General features: G+C 45.0%; 1 long non-coding RNA gene across 6 annotated transcripts in view; it reads right to left on the reverse strand.

Moving 5' to 3' along the window:
• LOC138526123 (uncharacterized) overlaps window positions 1–18,614 on the reverse strand; it is a 519,167-nt gene that overhangs the window by 85,273 nt on the left and 415,280 nt on the right. For all 6 annotated transcript variants that reach the window (XR_011283498.1, XR_011283500.1, XR_011283499.1 and 3 more), the window contains 2 exons: window positions 18,156–18,243; window positions 10,995–11,052 (listed from right to left, as the gene is read on the reverse strand). This is a non-coding gene — a long non-coding RNA (uncharacterized lncRNA). The remainder of the gene's footprint in view (window positions 1–10,994; window positions 11,053–18,155; window positions 18,244–18,614) is intronic.

Here is an 18,614-nt window from a genome sequence, read left to right on the forward strand (position 1 = left end):
CTTCCTATAACCACGCAACTACGCAATTTTAGAATTTGCTCTAGAACTCCACTAGGCTGCATGCAACTAACACAACGCCTCTCTGCCACAACATCAGCCATACGAAATCGGTGCAATCACGCAATCTCAGAATTGCATCTAGAACCTGACTAGGCTGCACGCAACAGCGCCTCTCTGCCCACATCCCCCACATCAGCCGCCCGGCATCCGCACTATCATGCAATCTGAGAATTGCATCTAGAATCCTACCAGACTGCACACATCTAAAACATCACCTCGCTGTGCACAGCCACTACATCAGCCACCCGATATCAATGCAATCACGCAACCTCCGAATCGTCTCCAGTCTCTCACCACACCTTTTGCAACCCTCACAAGGTATTATGAATATAAGTAACTGCCCCTGACACACACAAAGCCTTCATGTCACACCCTGAGTCTACCCCGGGCCACTGAATATACGGAAAATGCCTACTTGCCCACTACAATTACCTGTACGCCCGACCCCAATGCTTATATACTTCCTGCAACTAACACCAATGGCCACCTGACCAAAGCCTGCACCTTGACCAATGCCAGCATCCTCACAAAAATCAATGGCTTGCTCAATGCCAATGCCTGCTGGCCTAGTTGTAACCAACCCATTGCCACTGTCAGAATTCCACCAGCTGCTTGTGTTCCCTCTGACAATGTGCCCTCTGACAATGCTGGCATTCCCTCTCAGTCTAACTGTACACCTACAGCTAGTGCCAATGCACCCCCATCCAGCATGCACACACCGCCTCTCCACCCAGTCCCTACCACCAATCACATAGTACCAGCTGCCCCTAAGAGCCTTTCGCTCAAACTAGTCATCAATGCCCGATCCCTGCCAACCCATGCCTCTACATCCTCGACGTCCTAACAACAAATAACCTTGATGCATTAGCAATCATGAAAACCTGGCTCCATGCGGCCGCTGAACCAGCTCTTTCCCTCACCATACCACCAGGATATACCATCCACAGGAGTGATGGACTCGACTCCAAAGGAGGTGGGGTAGCCATCATCAGCAGACTTCCTTTGCATCAGACAAATCAACTCCTCCCAAAACAACTGTGATATCCTTTCACTAAAAATGCCCATATCGCCATCCAACACTATCACTGACCATCTAGTCTACAGGCCGGCCAGCCCCATCTTCACCTTCGAAGAGGACCTTCTTCATATCCTCCAATAAAACACCAAACCAACCTCAAAATTACTCCTCCTCAGCAACATGAACCTGGGACTTAATGACCCCAAGGACATACCAGCCACCTCTCTCGCAAACTCCTTATCCACAATCGGTTTCAGTCACTGCTTCCATAGCCCCACACACAACAAAGGATGATCCTTAGACTGGATAGCTGACCTTAATTGCAAAATCGCTATCACGTCAAACACCCCATGCCCATGGTCAGACCACCATATCATCGAGTTCACCATCCCCATCGGTCGACAAACCAAGACTCCAACCCCCAAGATGCCCCTTCTCTCACCTGTACTGCCTATAATCTCACCAAAGGAAACCTCCTGCCTCATCAAAGAGGCCCTCAACGCAGTTATCCTTACCAACCTCGACACAAATGATTTGGTAGACCTATATACCACTATTATAGCTAATGCTATCGAAACGATAGCCCCATTAGTTCCTAAAAAAGCCAAACCTCTAGCACACTTCAATTCCTGGTTTACCCAAGACCTTGATGAACTCAGAGCAAAAAAGAGACAATCTGAAATCTCCTGAAGGAACCTGCCCTCTGACACTCTCAAACAAGATTTCTTGATCGTATCCAAACAATATAAACAATGCTATTAATAAAGCCAAAGCCAAACTGTTTAACTCCAGAACTGCCAATGTAACCTCCAACAACAGAGAACATTTCTCCATCCTCAAGGAACTGGAGGCCCTAATCTCCCCACCACCCCCGCTATCGAAAGATCACGCATGGTGCGCCAGCATCCAGAGCGCTATGTTAAATATAATCAGCCTACTCCAAAACATAATCATCTCCAAACAAAACTCACTGAACAACAACTCCAAACAACCCACCCGGACCAACACCGGCCCAAGGCCACCAACTCTGCTCCACCCAACACCTCTCCACTATTCAAATTCAAAACCATCTCAGACCAAGACACCCTAAACAAGGGCATACTCCTGCAGTGAGAGCAACACCCACATAGAACATGCTCTGCAGTGCAGGCTCGTCACAGATGGAATTAATATAACATTGAGGCTGACTAGTCCAAATACGTAGGTTAACTCGAATCAGTGAAGCCCTGCATTGAAGAAATTCAAACAAAGTAGTAACCCGGGGTGCTAAACAAAAAAATAAGTATTTACAGTCATTGAACGGGACGCCTTGTGCCTCCCGTTCAATGACTGGAAATACTGCGCTAAAATGGCCATCATGGAAAGGGAAGCCCCTCTTCCCTTTCCATAGTGGCCAGAGAAGCTGGGAAGCTGCAGAGGCCTGCGCCGCCACAACAAACAGGTAAGTGGGGTTGGAAATGGTAAAAAATAAATAAATAAGGGAACAGAGGGTGAAGGTAAAATGGCGGGCGGGAGAGCCAGCCATCAGGTGGCTTGGAACACGCACTGAGATTGTTGGTTTCAGTCTGCGTTCCTAGTCACTTGATTGGCTGGCTCCCCCGGGATGGGTGTTAAGGATAATTAAGGAAAGTCTAGACTTAGTACTACTTATTGATATGGCAATGTTTGATACAATAGTGCAGAGAGGTACGGGCAACATTCTAAATTCTAGATCTAATCTCATGATCAAAGAGTTAGCTTTACATTCTTCAGAGGTCGGTAAACAGACTATCGACTGATTGTAATCATAACCACATTGCTTGAAAGTTGGAGGACCCTGCACAGAGCGCTACATAAAAAGTTAAATACCTATCTGGATTAACACTTCAGAGTCCTATTTTGTTGAGTTTCTATTTCAATTAAAAATGGAACCATTTCATTTTTTTGTTTGTTTTGGAACAACAAATGATTTAGATTGTCACAGTTTATTAGGCGGTCACACTCAACTCAGGGAGTTCTCCCCCCCCCCCAAGCAAGATGGCGCACAATAAAGCGCTTTACAGATTCGAATTTGGTGAGGCCTTCTATCCGTCTGGCACCCCCCCCCTCACAAGCACCCTACCAATGAGCTCAGAACCAGGCCGGTGTATAGTCAGAATATAAATTTATTTAAGTTTGGACAAAGAATAACAAGACAATCACAACTCAGCCACCAATGCTGTGGCTCGACACAATATCACAAATTCCAATCGTCTCCACCAATTGACTATCACCTATTACTACTAAGCTGTTTGGTACTACAGCACACAGATAGAATTTCATGATTTGCAGTCAAAGTTGAATTCAGATTTTGTTGTAAAGGAAACAATATAAAACATTCACAGTATAATACAAGATACACAGGGATGGCTTCATTTGAAACAAAAAGTTTCTCCCAGCAACCCCGACCCTCTGGATCTCAATTAAATATGACCACTTTGATGTAAAGGCAAGGTGCAGGGAGTGAGAGCACAATGGAAAAATCGTTTTGGCCTCTTACTAGAAATGCAATATTAGGGAAAGGAATATGTGGGGAAAATTGTTTTTTCAACACACATGAATTAAAAGGCAGGGCTTTGTGATTTGGGTCCAAGGAAAAATGGGAACAAAGGGGAAATTTCATTTTGTAACACACATACAGATGAGATGCAATGCTTTGTAATTCTGATTTTAAATCAATGGGGATGAATGGGACATTTTGTTTTGTACCCTCTACATTCACTTGAAAGGTAGCATTTAGAATTACTTATTTTGAGATTATGGACATCTCCTGCAGGACAGGAGTCAGGGGTTTCAGAAGGACAGTCACCCAAGTCTGTATGGTCTATAGCGGCTCTAACACATTGGGCATGAACTTTGTTAGTTTCGATTTCTAATAACACTCATCCCTTGATTTTCTATATGGGAATCAATTTATTTAACTTCAATTCAATGCGCTAAGGATCTACAAAGCTTTCCCCTCCCCAAAATTTAATTGAAAGGGTAAGGTGGGCTGTTCCCAACACAATGCAAGTTAAATGTAGAGGGTGATTTCCTATAGTGAAATTAATTTGAATTGGATTTAATACAATGTGCCAAGGGCCTATCTAGTTTCACCCTCCCTACCCACTAATGGAAAGGGCTAGGTCAGGTAGCTCCCCACACAATTGTTGGCTTTTGGATTAGTCTACTTACATGAGAGGCTTTGCTCAGGAAAAAAGAAGGGCTCGTCTGAGGACAGCACAGATCTGGTCCAGGGCTTTCAGCAAGGATTTTCCCCTGCATGCAGACTACTTCTGCCCCTTTGATGGGATCCCAGATGGCTTCTAGATTTCCCTGTCACTGTCTCCATTACAAGGATTGAGGTCTCTCTGCTAGTTGTTCCTCGAAAGAGTCTGTCAGCAGTCTATCTCCTGTAATAAAGTCAAAAAGCCCTGTTCTGATGCAAACATGCTCTCTTATAGGGCTGTTAGCACTCCCACATTGTCATAATTCCCACAGTAAGGATTGGCTAGCACTCTCCCTTCACCTCCCACCAAGAAGCCCACTAGCTGCTGATAGAACCAGAAGTTCGGAGATATGTATGATGTAGGATGAGGGAGGAGAAAGATTTGTCATCCCAAAGTGACATGTGGGTTTTAAATTTTGCCTTCTGACAAATCTCACAATGTGGCAACTCCCTTAATATTTCCGATAACCACATGAATATATATATATATATATATATATATATATATATATATATATATATATATATATATATATATATATATATATTTTTTTTTTTTTTTTTTTTGAGTTCTACATTTTATGGCGAGTCGGACATTGGTTATTTGAATTAGGTCTCTTTATTCCAAAAACACAGTCTGTCAGTTGACTTTACTTACCCAACATAAGGCATCATTCCTCCTTGTTAGCATGTGCACTGTTACAGTTTTTAATCTGTCAAAGTGGGCATTTACACAAAGTCTGCATCCGGAACGCCCCATGTACTTGGAATCCATCGGCCGCAATTAACAATATTCCAGTTCTAAGTCTCACTCTTTTTCAGCTGAATGCCTGTACATTCTCACTCATTCACTAGGCCTCATGTTGAAATCACTGTTTTGTACTGGCTTTTATATTGCAATGGAACTCCACACTGAGCAAGCTTCACTTCTCACAATGGGGCCTAGCATGGCCTCTCCATCTCTGTCGCTCTGGGGCTGTTTTTTTTACCCCACAAGATGGAGAGTCAGGTTTTGAATGTTTAAATTGTAGTATTGAAGATTTGAGAGAGGTTGTAACCCCTGTGATTGGTGTAATGGCACCAACCATTACGCAAGGGCCCTGCTGCCTCTGCCTATTTATAGTACCATTTACCACAATGACTGCAAGTTGCAGTTGCAGGGTTGTTTAAACCAGACATTACATACTCATCAATACCCCAGAGAAGGGTATGAGTGGGAGCATTTTGCACATGGTTTTCATAATTGGAGTGTAAGTTATATAGTAAGACTAAAAATGATTTATCTCTGCAAGAGTGTAAAAAGTATATCACAGGCAACCAAAACATGATTAAACTTGAAAATAAATAGAATCCATTAGAAACAAGAGAAACAAGATTTGTGTATCAAAGATGCCTGGCATCAAACTATTTATTGCATTTGTGAAAAACCTTCTTCTACACAATAATGTGTATCAACACACCATATATATGCTTCTTGATGCCAAATTCACACAGCACAGGAGCTCTGAAAAACATGTTTGTGCTATACAGGCCTGTTTTCAATGAAAAAAGCATAATTTGTTTGATACTTCCTAATTGCAACTCCTAAACTGCTAGGAAAATAAATATGCATAATTCTTTTGTTTGCTCCATATGTATCTAGACACAAAATACAGGTGAACAGAAATAAACTATTCCTTGTCTCACTGTGTTCTATTTATTTCTGAAAGGCTCTGTGTACAGCTCAGAGAAGAAAAGTGTCAATTTCCAGAGGCTTCTCCATGGCCTTGGAATTTTATATCACATGGGATATTTCCAGAACAGAAGATACTGAGGCAAGGGAGAACACAGTAACCTTGAAGAGTAATGAACTCTTAAGTGCTGCCACAAGGCGGTTCACCGCAGGAAGGAGGAATGCCAAAGATACATTATCTACAGGTGTTGACGCTGCACCAGGGGATAAAAATGGAAAGAGAAGAGGGGCGAGTGTCTGATCTTGGGGAAGCTGGGAGCCTGCTGTAGTCCGGGAGTTTCGAACTATGAGTAAGGGCTGGAAGAGAGGCTGTACAGGGGGTGCCAGCGGCAGCCTGCAAGTGTCCATTGTGGGTCTGATGGGAGCCGACCCACTCAAGGCCGAAGGGAAGAATCAGTGGCGTGATCACGAACAACATGTACCATTGAGTCCCTGAACGAAGACAAGACAGTAAGGAGCGAAGGACTGCGAAGGTGCACCATGACCATCAAAGTGGACAAGAAGACCAGAGGAATTCGCTGACAAGGAACCCCATCCCAAGAAGGACTGGTGATGTGCTGCATCCCATGAGAAGGTAAACAGAGGCACGGGAGACCCAGGGATACAGAGGAGATGGAGAGAGGGACACAATGTAATGTTCCTCACCCCAATGGCAGCAATAGGGTTGTTGGGGAACAGAACTTTGTAGAGTGCATCAGGGAGGATATCCCTCATCCCAGTAGTAATTCGGTAGCTACTGCATATTGGAAGAGTGAACCAAGCATCTGAGGAGAACATCCTGATCACAGGTGCAGTAAAAAGCGCACTGACCACCAGAGAGGTGCCTGGGACGCAACCAAGAGGGATCCAAGCAACCAAGGGGAACTTCCTTGTCGCACTGGCAGCATAAGCCCACTGACTACCCGAGAAGGGTCAGGGACCCTAACAACAGTGTAGCAAGCATCTGAGGAGGACTGCTTCCTCATTGCAGTGGCAGCAATAAGCCCACTGACCACCACAGAAGGGTGCGTGTCCCTGTCATGTTCACCACTCATGCTCATATGGCCCCAAAAATAACTATAATGAAGGCCCATGGGGGTTGGACTGCATTGATGCATTCGTGGCTGCTTAAAAGCACCACTACAAGATGACCGCCAGTGAGAGAGTCACTAATTCCACTAAGATGACTGACATTAGGGACACAACTTGTCAGGCCTTATCAATGCTCTAAGTACTCAACATGTGCCCAGGATTAAATAAACCCCGACCTGGGCCCACGCCAGTATTTACCAATAATTCTAGATACCAGACGCTTACCTGATTACTCACCCGCTCTACTCCTGATCACGCGGACCTCTATCTCCGCTTCACTGACCTCAGCTCTTTACCCAAGGGGTCTGTATCCACTAGAAAAGGAATCCAGAAGCAGTAAGATTTGAATGCGCAAATGAATGTGCACATCCACACATGGGTGTAATTATAAGGGTGGACAGGGGGACAAGTACCCCCCCCCCAACTTTTGTGGCATGCCAAATTGTCCCCCCATCTTTTGGCAGGGGCACAGCAGGGTTGTGGGGCTACATTTCAGCCTCTGCATCAATTATGTAATTGGACAGTGCAAGCCTGGCTGTTCATTACATAAAGCAGGCGACAGGGATACCCTGCACGGCTCAGTTCCTCTCCCTGGCTGGTTGACTGGACTGGGTGGAATTGATAGTATTCATTGATAGTATTCATATATTCACATTTAGTGTGTTTAATATATTTATTATTTTTTGTGGTAAATGCCTTTGTGAAAAGCTGTAAAAGGTTTCCATTTCACAGTATCTTTTGTTATGATTAAGCCAGCCTACAAGCCACTCTATATAATTTTCGTGGAATTGCATTCTGGTATGTGTAGTCTTCAAGATGGGGTGAAAATAACACATGTGTACTCTTATTGTTTGACATATTTGAATAAGGATTCCCATATTGCTGAAGTACTTTATTATGATGTGTGTACTTTTAAGGACAGATTATTGCAGAAAGCCAAACATTGTGGTGAGGGGGGAGGATCAGAGGGTACATTTGTTGTGATGATTATTAGCTCCATGGTTGTGGGAAGAGGGGTTGCTGGACTGGAGATGTTCTCCCCGGCTCTGTGCTGATTTCCAGGGTACAAGTTGAGATTACAGGTGGGTTGACTGCGTCCGCTCACTTTTTTCACAGTGCCGACTCCCCCTTGGGTGTTTTTGAGGCCAGCCTGCAAACAAGCTTGTTTGCTCAAGTTTTCACCCACCAGGATTCGAACCCACAAAACCACATGAAAGTGTCCCCAAAGCACACATCTTGTATTGGTATTTTGGTTTCCATAGAATATTTCAATATACATGTTTGGGTTAAGCGGTGCACACCTTTTACACTTTGCCAGCAGTGCTCTAGGAAAATTTCCTCTAGCTGTTATTTTCTCTGGATATTGATGATTCATTTTGTAAAAGACAATGTTCATTTCTATTTTGAATTTTCTTCCATTAGGAAAGGCCAGTTGAATTAAATTTGCGTATTTCACTGTATGATACGGTCAGTGCCTGTGCATATGTAAATGAACCCCCACACTTTGTTTCTGGTCTTTACACCTATTGATTACATTTGAAGACTTGCGTAATTGGTTACTCCGACTGCCTTAGTACCTTTCGGGTAAATAGGCTTTGTTACAATTGCACTATCCTGCAGCAAAGTCACTTTGCCCTGTCTGGCCCAGGACCAATCCCTGTCCTTAAACTCCTTTGAACGTGTAGTCACCTTAGGTATGTTTGGATTACTTAATCGTGATCTTAATTACTCCTTGTCCTGCTCTTCCTCGTCACAGTATTTTCTTTTGAGGTCCCCATATCTACAAATGATTCAGCTCACTCGGTCGGCTACTCCAAAATAACCCTCACTCCTGATATTGCTACAACTGTAATATTAACAGTTATAATTCAGAAATTGAACGTCAATTTATCTGATCCGTACGGATATTAATAACTAATGTTTTTACATCATTTTCTACGAGGGGACCCACACATCTTTTGCCACTCTGGGCCCCGCAAATCCTAAGGCTGGCCCTGACTGCAGGCTAACCTTGTAGTGAGGGGCTAACTTTTCGAGACTGCGGCAGTCGCCGGGAGAGGGGCAAACTTTGTGGGTTCATCTGCATATTCTAATGAGACTATTCTATTCAGCTTAAATGTTAAAAGCTGTTGACTCTCTGTGTCAGAAACACTTACTTAAGAACTGTTAGAATGAGCTACCCTCTGTCTCCCATGTCCTGCTCACTCCCATGACATGCAAGTACCAAGTCATTCATCATGATATCAATAGCCTAAAAATGTATGCATACGAATTCAGGTGCTAACAATGAAATTAGCTAAATTATTACTAATTATCTGGCCTTTGTTAAAAGTGCACCCCTTCCCCCAAGCACTGTTTGTCAGGTCCTGTCCTGCTATGGCATTGTAGTTCAGCCAGATAAAGTCAATGTAGCCCAACAATCGGGTGTCAGGACCAGGGGGAATAAAGCATGGTCTGCTGAATGACAGTTGTGCCACTGTTTGCATGTGTTATTTGTGTATGTAATGTACATAGGAATGTTGTGGGCACACACTGCATTGCAATGGAGGTGCTGGGTGCAGGTGTTTGTGTGCAAGGATATGTGTGTTGACTTTTGTGTCTGAATGAATGATAAATAATGCATGGTTTGTTTATTCTGGGTGGAATGAAGTTTGTGAATTTTATGTTGTTGGGTCAATAGGTGGGTGGCAGGCAGGAATGAAGATGTGTGGGGGCCCATTTTCAACATGATGGTTTGGGCCTCCTGATTAGAGCAAAAACAATTTGAGGCACCCGTGGGGTGCATGCATTACAATGGTGACAAAGATAAGGTCGATAGCCACCAATTATCTAGATGCGGCTAGGCAGCTAAATGGCCACTGAAGAGCTCTAAACCCTTCTTTGACAGCATGTGGCTGATGTGGAGGAACCAGTGTTAGAAGGCAAAGAGGTGATAACACTTTGGTGTATCTCGTGGGAAGAGAAAACGCAGTTTGTAATGCACGTGCTGCTAAGCGCTCATTTTAAGCCCCGAAACTAAAATAGAGAGAAATGAATATAATGTTGTGTTATGAGACAGGTGAGTGCTAACTAGCAACATGGGGGCAAGTGCTGGGGGCCACCCCTGAGACTTGAGGCTTCTTTAATTTGAAAAGGTTGAAAGGCCCTGATGCCATCCATGGTGAGGGGGTATGAATTTTTAGTGTGTGTGTATATATATATATATATATATATATATGTGTGCGCGAGGTGCTTGGCAGGTGTGGCACTTGTTTATGGACATTGAGAAGGCAAATATGAAATATTTCATGGCTAGACTCAGATATGATTTTGGGGCTACCAGCCTTGCCCTTTCTTTCTGTGACATGACTTTATTCTGGGTGGGCATCTTGATAAAACAAGCATGGTATTGTTGTTTATTGGCTAGACTGGCATTCTTTACTGTTATCAATGCAGTTAATTCTTGTCTTTAAAATTAAATTTTAAAGATACAGCACTGGTCTAATGCAAGTTATAACAGAGCGTCAGCAAGGGACTCTTGTGGTGTTGTAATTTAGCGTTATCCCTCAGAGCCACCATCCACCCTTCCTCCACCCCGCCCCTTTCCTTCAGTTGTCATGTCCCCCCAACATTTTCAGTAAAGTTACTCCACTGCATCCACAGCACTTAAAGGAACTTTCACAGACTTCGGGTGATTATGCGGTTAAGGCGCATAAGAACAAAAGCTCCAGACAAACATTACTTGAAGATAGAACTTTGCCTACATAGCGCAGCAGATGCTGCAAACACAGACATATTAAACAAGCATTTCTTAAATTTGAAGCAAACAAAGTATACTGCAGCAAGGGCACGCAAGGCAGAATAATGACTTACTACTTAGAAGCATTGTAAAATAAATTCTTAATCACCTGATCCAAGTCAACCTCAATCTGCCCAGAACTGCTCACCAAAACTTTGGAAGTGTACCTAGAAGGAAAGAGAAGATAATCAAGACCAAAGAGAGAACCAGATACTCATTTAACCACAGAGGCATATACAAGCACAACTACAAGGACAAAGTGCATTACAGAACTGTACAATCAGAACAAAGCAACAAAAGGCAAAGAGGTTTACTGGCCGCAGCTGGACGGGACTGGCACCAGTGAAGTAACTGGGAATAAGCCCAATCACCCTTAGCATTACATGGTGAGTCCAGCTCGATTGGATAGTCCTGGGGAACAGTGGATTTAAAGTAAACAGGACACTAAAACAGTTCAGGGGTAAAGTCACACAGAAGAGCAGTACTCACATGACATCCCCATAAGTCATAAGGTGAGCATTACTAACCCTACCAAGAGTGAACCAAGCATACAAGGAGAACTTCCTCATTGCAGTGGCAACCATATGCCCACTGACCACCAGAGAAGGGCCTGGGACCCCTAAACAAGGGATCTGAGAACCCGAGGACAACTTCCTTGGCGGAGTGGAAAAGATAAGTCCATTGACCAGCAGAGAAGGGGTTGGGACTTTGCAGGTAACGTGAGAGAGAGTGGCAAAACATACAGCCAGCTAAATGACACAAATAATTACTTTTCAAATAACATTTCAAACACAAGTACCAGGAGAAGGGAATCATCCCCTGGGGATGACACAAAAGCCCTTGGGACATATTCCAAAGATGCCAGGAGAAGGGAGTCATTCCCGCTGGTCTTGTTGTGAACTGTACAGACCAGTACCAGGACAAGGGAGTCATTCTCCTGGTCCAGAATGTGAAGGTGTGCAAAGTTTGTGTGGAACCTGCAAGCCAGGGAAAGGGAGTTATATCCCTTGGTAACCTTTTTGGAAGAGAACATCCTTTTGAATACTACCCAGATACCAGGAGAAGGGAGTCATTCTCCTGGAGAATTAACTTTCTATTGGATTATATTAGGCTTTAGTTGTAGTGTAAAGGATAGAAGTAGGTTGTGACACAAGATGGTAGACTTTGATTTTGACTAACATTCTAACCGATTCTTTAGTATTACTTTGAGGCAGGGAAACCCCTCTTAGATAATAGGGATAGTGAGGTTTTATGTCTATAACCACCACCATGCCACCTTTGTGTCAACTTCCTTGTTCGACACCCTTACACTATCCATATCCTAAAATTCATTGGTTTCAGCTAGACCACATTTTTGCTTTGTAGGATAGCTTTGTTATAATGGCAGAGGTGTGCGATATGTCATAAGGGATGGAGTGTGGTTGCAGATGTGTGAGGGTGAGGGTTCCATGTGCTAATATCCCTACAGAAATATCGCAATACAAAAATATTGACATATTTTTCTGAAGATATTGAGCCATGGACACTGCGGGGGACACCCCGCAGCCCCCGCATTATTTTTAAATGTGCAGGACCCCCCCCCTGTCTCCCACAAATTATTTCCCCAAAAAATATCGCCTATGGCGAGACAAACAACCATATGTACGGCAATATTTTTGATGGGGACAATATGTAGGGCTACCAGGGTGAGTTGCCTTGCCTTAGTCTATGTTCCATAAGCATGGAGTGTGATGCATACTGTAATAGGCCAGAAGAAGGAGACAGAACAGGTGCCATTTTCAAAAGGTTTCTTGGAAAATAATAAAGAAAATACCTAGCTATCCATATCCTGGGGTGTCCCTACCTAACACAACTAAACTAGGGTGCTTGTCATCAATGGTGAAGTCCACAATCAAATGTCTGTCCTCCAGCCAAAAATAACCTAGGCTGGCTCTCCCCTATTACTATACGACACAATACCAGGAGAATGACTCCCTTCTCCTGGATTGCTATAGTCTCTTGGTATCTCTCATAATAAGTCCTTCTGTTCTTTTAAGGGGCTTTTCCATGCCTGTGTATTGTGGTTCCCTTGACTCTTCAGATTCCTCTCTAGACTTCCTCTGATTTTTGACTGATTCTCTGAATAAATGAATATATGTTGTGCTTCACAACCCTTCTTTCTTCTTTAGGACAAACACATCTGTTCTCAGAACAAACCTCTTCCCTGTTATTGTTTATCTTCTCACTGAAACAAGTAGGCTGAGGGTTTGTTTGATTCTTGCTCTTCTTGTGATCTTGCCATTCAGTGGGGAAAGTATAATGAGTTCCTAAGTGATTTTCACTTTTCTTATAATCTTGCCACTAACTGATAGAAGTACCATTACTCCAATCTTTATATTTGGTTTTCCGACACAGAGAAATATGACTGTCCCATTTATCTTTCATGCCCTTTTCCCCAGGGTCTCCCGCTCTCCCCTTTGCCTTTGGTGCAATGTGGCTGCGTCACAGTGTCAGTTTTCTTTCTTGTTCCTGTTCTGCTTCTGTCAGGGTGGCTTCTCTGTTTTCTTCTGTTCTCTCGTTGACACTCTTCTGATTCCGGGTGTGGCTTCAGTAAAGCAAGGGGTCTTCACTCTCTCCCCTTCCTGGCCACCAGCTCTCACTCTGTTCCCTCCTGGGATACTCTTCAGGTCGACAAACCAATCCCGGTCTGTCGTTGGCATACTGCACTTCAGGCACATAAAGGTACGGACTTCTCTGCAGTCTCGTTTGAACATCTCTCCAGGGACAACCTCTCACCAATCTGTTCTCCGGATAGTGCACTTAGGGTGTTGTTTGCCAATGCGCAAACCAGCGTTCTCCCCTAATTCCCAGCTTCCGTCTGCCAGCCAACTTGAAACTCCCAAGTCTCTCTTCCTCATTCTCTTGGCCCTCCCACTCTTAATATGCCATGCCTGTAGCGTCCCCATCTTCCCAAGATAATCCTTCCTTTTGGTTGGAACTGTACTCTTCATAAATCCTTTCTTTTTCTTCCTCCCAGTATTTAACAGGTGCTTGTCCTTTATAACTCCTAGAGTTTTTCTCGTCTCAGTACCAGGCAGGCACCTGTACTTTGCCAAAGCATAACAATAGCAAATATATGAGAATTCTGGTTTCCTGTGAACTGGTATGGTGTTGGGGAATTTCTGAAGCTCAGATCTTACTGTTGGTCTAAAGAAAGATTTGTAGAGAGTTCCTCTGTGGAACATGAGTCCTCATCCCCAAGAGGGGAGTCTCTCCATGTGAGGTCCCACTTTCCTCCACCCCTATGGGGACTATTGCATAGTGAACTCACCTCCCTAACCCCACAAGAAAAGGCTTCCTTCTGGGGAGAAGTGACTGAATCCCACGATTTGTCACAGTACCCATCTGCTGATGCTGGCTTCTTGTTGTCAGTCGTGGCACAGACTTTCTCCTTTCTTCTGCTGGAGGCTATTAGCTTATTCATACCATCATTCAGTAAAAGCATGGAAGTTCCTTGCTAACCTGGCCTGCCTGTGGTCAGTAACTAGCCCAAGAGGACAGTGTTTGTCATGGTGCTGGGGGGAACAGTTATTTCTTGAAGGTCCCCGGAATGCCAAGTGGTCCTTGATGCGTCGGATGTCAAACAGCATTTAATTCCAGATAGTGGGGCCTTGGATGGAGAAGGTGGAGCCTCTTATTCTGGTTGATTTGAAGGAGGGGATCACCAGGATGAGTGCAGTGCCTGACCACAGATTTCTGTGAGGTTGGTAGCGTGTGATTTTCTGTTGAAGGTATTCTGTGCGTGTCAAGTGAAGGGCACGTGAGTGATGCACATGGCTTTGAAAGCAGTCTGTTGTTGTGGATGAGGGCAAGGAGGAGCCTAGCGACAGAGTTTTAGACCCATTGGATCTTCCTGAGTTGATCGGCGAGGGCACCTGATTGGAAGGAGTTGGCCTAATCTAGGCATGAGAGGACAATGGACACAAATGCAGTGACTCTGTGGGGGTATGAGAGGAAAGGGAAGATGCATCTGAGAGTGTAGAAGTGTAGGTAGCACGTCTTCAGCACAATGTTAATGTGGTTTGACAGTGTCAGGTCAGTGTCCATGGCGCAACCTAGGTTTTTAACTGCGGTGGATGCAGCTGGGATGGGGGCGTAGAAAGAAGGAAAGGGGTGGGTTGAGGGAAGAGAGCAGTCTTTCTGCAGAGCATGATTTCTGTCTTTCCGGAGTTGAGTAGGAGGTGGTTGGTCGTCATACACTGGTCAATGTCAGTGAGACAGGATGCAAGGTCAGGTTAGGGGGTGGAGGCGGACTTGGGAATCTCAAAGATGATTTGTGTGTCATCTGCATAGTTGTAGCATCTGAGGTTGTGTGAGCAGATAAGGGCTGGGAGAGGGCTCATGTAGAGGTTGAAGAGAAGAGGTGGAAGGCAGGTGACTTGTGGGACTCTGTTGTTCTTTCCGGGTTGGGCAGATGGGTTTAAGGGTGGGGGGGTGTATGGTTTGGTATCTGTTTGCCTAGGAATGAAGAGATCCACCTTAGAGATGTTCCTCTTATGCCGAGGGAGTGGAGTCTGTCATTGAGGATACTGTGTTTGATAGTGTTGAAGGCCACTGAGAGGTGGAGGAGTATGAGCGTGCAGAACCCTCTGTGTCAGCAGTGCTTTTGAGATCATCCCATATTGGAATTAAGGATGATTCAGTTCCATTAAGGGATCTGAAACTGGACTGGGTGGGATCAAGAATGGCTTTCATGGAGGTGCAGAGTTGGGAGTATGCCGTTCAATCAATGAGTTTGGCTAAGAAATGGATATTAGAGATTGGTCTGTAGTTGGCCGGGAGGAGGCGGTTAAGTAAGGGTTTTTTCAGGAAAGGTTTGATGTGTGATGTTTTGAATGCTGCTGAGAAGATGCCTCAGGTGAGGGGGTAGTTAAGGATGGATTATGCGATGCTGTCTGCACAGGTTGAAGTCAAGATTTCTTTGAGGTGAGTAGGAGGGAATGGGTCGCTTGGGGATCCGGATGGGTGGCTGTCAGCCAGAAGCTTAAGGCATTTGGGTCTAGAGATGGGGGAGAAAGAGGAGGAGGTAACGGGATGGGGCGGGCATAGAGAGCTCATGTGGGGGGTAAGTGATGGGTGTGGCAGTACTGTTAGTTTTGTGTTGATGGAGCAGATTATTTCTAGTGCTGTGTTGAAGAAATGGACAGACAGGGCATCATAGAGAGATTGGGAATGTGTGAGGGTGGGGAGGTGCAAGCAGAGACATCTATTCTGCAATGACTTTGTGGATTTCTTTGCTACTATTAAGAGTTTTGGAGATTCTGTTCCTGTAAAAGGGTTTTTTGGCCTTCTGTCTTTCTCTGCATTCCATGCAATGGTTGAGGGTTTTGAGGGATTTGAGAAAGGTGGTGAACCACCTGGGCAATTGGCCTTGTCTGTTGGGGGTTGATCTTGAGGAAGTTAGTGACAGGAGAGTGTTGGATAGTCATGTGTCAAAGTAACTGATAGAAGGTTCTCCTTCTTCGACTGGTATTTGGTTGGGGAGGGCGGAGAGCAGGGAGTCGCCACATCTGGGGTTACCTTCACCTTATTCTAGAGGGGATGCAGGTGGCTGTTCCGGTGTTAGCCATGCATGGAGGATGGGTGGGAGACAGGATTGAGAAAGTGACGGCTTCATGTACATTCATATAAGTGGTCTAGGGGGAAGTGTGGAGAGAAGGTTGGTGGAACTCAGGATTTTGTCAAGAGGATGTCCTGCTATGGGAGTGGCACCTGTTACCTGATGAGCCATGTTGAGGGCTCACAGATTGTCTAAAAGTGGTCATGTATTGGGGTTATCTTGGGCACTGAACCATATGTTGAGGTCTCCTAGTAGGGTGATAGAGGGGTGGGAGATTAGGATTATCACTAGGTAGTAGGCATCAACACACCATATATATGCTTCTTGATGCCAAATTCACACAGCACAGGAGCTCTGAAAAACATGTTTGTGCAATACAGGCCTGCTTTCAATGAAAAAAGCATAATTTGTTACAAAGGATACTTCCCAATTGTGACTCCTAAACTGCTAGGAAAATAAATATGCATAATGCTTTTGTTTGCCCCCTATGCACCCAGACACAAAATACAGGTGAACACAAATAAACTATTCTTTGACTCACTGTGTTCTATTTATTTCTGAAAGGCTCTGTGTGGAGCTCAGAGAAAGAAAGTGTCAATTTTCAGAGGCTTCTCCATGGCCCTGCAATTTTGTAGCATGTGTGATATTGCCAGAACATACTGAGACGAGGGAGAACACAGCAACCATGAAGAGTAATCAACTCTTCAGTACTGCCACAAGGCCGTTCACCGCAGAAGGAGGAATGCCAAAGAACATTATATACAGGTGTTGACGCTGCAGCAGGATATAGAAATGTAAAGAGAAGAGGGGCTAAAGAGTGTCTGATCTTGGGGAAGCTGGGAGCCTGCTGCAGTCTGTGAGATTCGAACTATGAGTAAGGGCTGAAAGAGAGGCTGTGCAGGGGGAGCCAGCTGCAGGCTGCGAGAGTCCATTGTGGGACTGATGGGAGCTAACCCGCTCAAGGCCGAAGGGAAGAAGAAGTGGCGTAATCACAAACGACATGTACCATCGAGTCCCTGAACGAAGACAAGACATTAAGGAGCAGAGGACCGCGAAGGTGCACCAGGACCATCAAAGTGGACAAGAAGAGCAGAGGAAGCCGCTGACAAGGAACCCCATCCCAGGAAGGACTGGTGATGTGCTTCATCCCACGAGAAGGTAAAGGGAGGCACGGGAGACCCAGGGATACAGAGGAGATGACGAGAGGGACAAAATGTAATGTTCCTCAACCCAATGGCAGCTAAAGGGCTGTTGGGGAGCAGAGGTTTGTAGAGTGCATCAGGGAGGATCTCCCTCGTCCCAGCAGAATGAGGTAGCTACTGGATATTGGAAGGGTGAACCAAGCATCTGAGGAGAATGTCCTGATTGCAGGTGCAGTAATAAGCGCACTGACCACCAGAAAAGCGCCTGGGACGCAACCAAGAGGGAACCAAGCAACCAAGGGGAACCTCCTTGTCACATTGGCAGCATAAGCCTACTGACCACCCGAGAAGGGTCAGGGACCCTAACAACAGTGAAGAAAGCATCTGAGGAGAACTTTTCCATTGCAGTGGCAGCATTAAGCCCACTGACCATCACAGAAGGGTGTGTGTCCCTGTCATATTCACCATATAAACCACACCCTGGGCCCAGGCCGGTATTAAGCAATAATTCCAGATACCAGATGCTTACCTGATTACTCACCCGCTCTACTCTTGATCATGCGGACCTCTCTCTCCGCTTCACTGACCTCAGCTCTTTTCCAAGGTGTCTGTATCTTCTGTAAAAGGAATCCAGAAGCGGTTAGTTTTGAATGTGCAAACGACTGTGAACAACCACACATGGGCGTAATTATAAAGGGGCATGGGGGGACAAGTCCCCCCCTACTTTTGTGGCGTGCCAAATTCCCCCCCCATCTTTTGGCGAGGGCAGGGTCGTGCGGATACATTGCAGCCGCTGCATCAATGATGTAATTGGACAGCGCAAGCCTGGCTGTCCATTACATAAAGCAGGAGACAGGGATACCACGTGTGGCTCAGTTCCTCTCCCTGGCTGGTGGACTGACTCAAAACCACTGCCAGGGTTCTGGACTTGGTGGAATTCATAGTATTCATTGATAGTATTCATATATTCACATTTAGGGGGTATTTA

The sequence above is a fragment of the Ambystoma mexicanum genome, chromosome 7p (genome assembly GCF_040938575.1).
Source record: "Ambystoma mexicanum isolate Mex_15411 chromosome 7p, UKY_AmexF1_1, whole genome shotgun sequence".
Classification (NCBI taxonomy): domain Eukaryota; kingdom Metazoa; phylum Chordata; class Amphibia; order Caudata; family Ambystomatidae; genus Ambystoma; species Ambystoma mexicanum.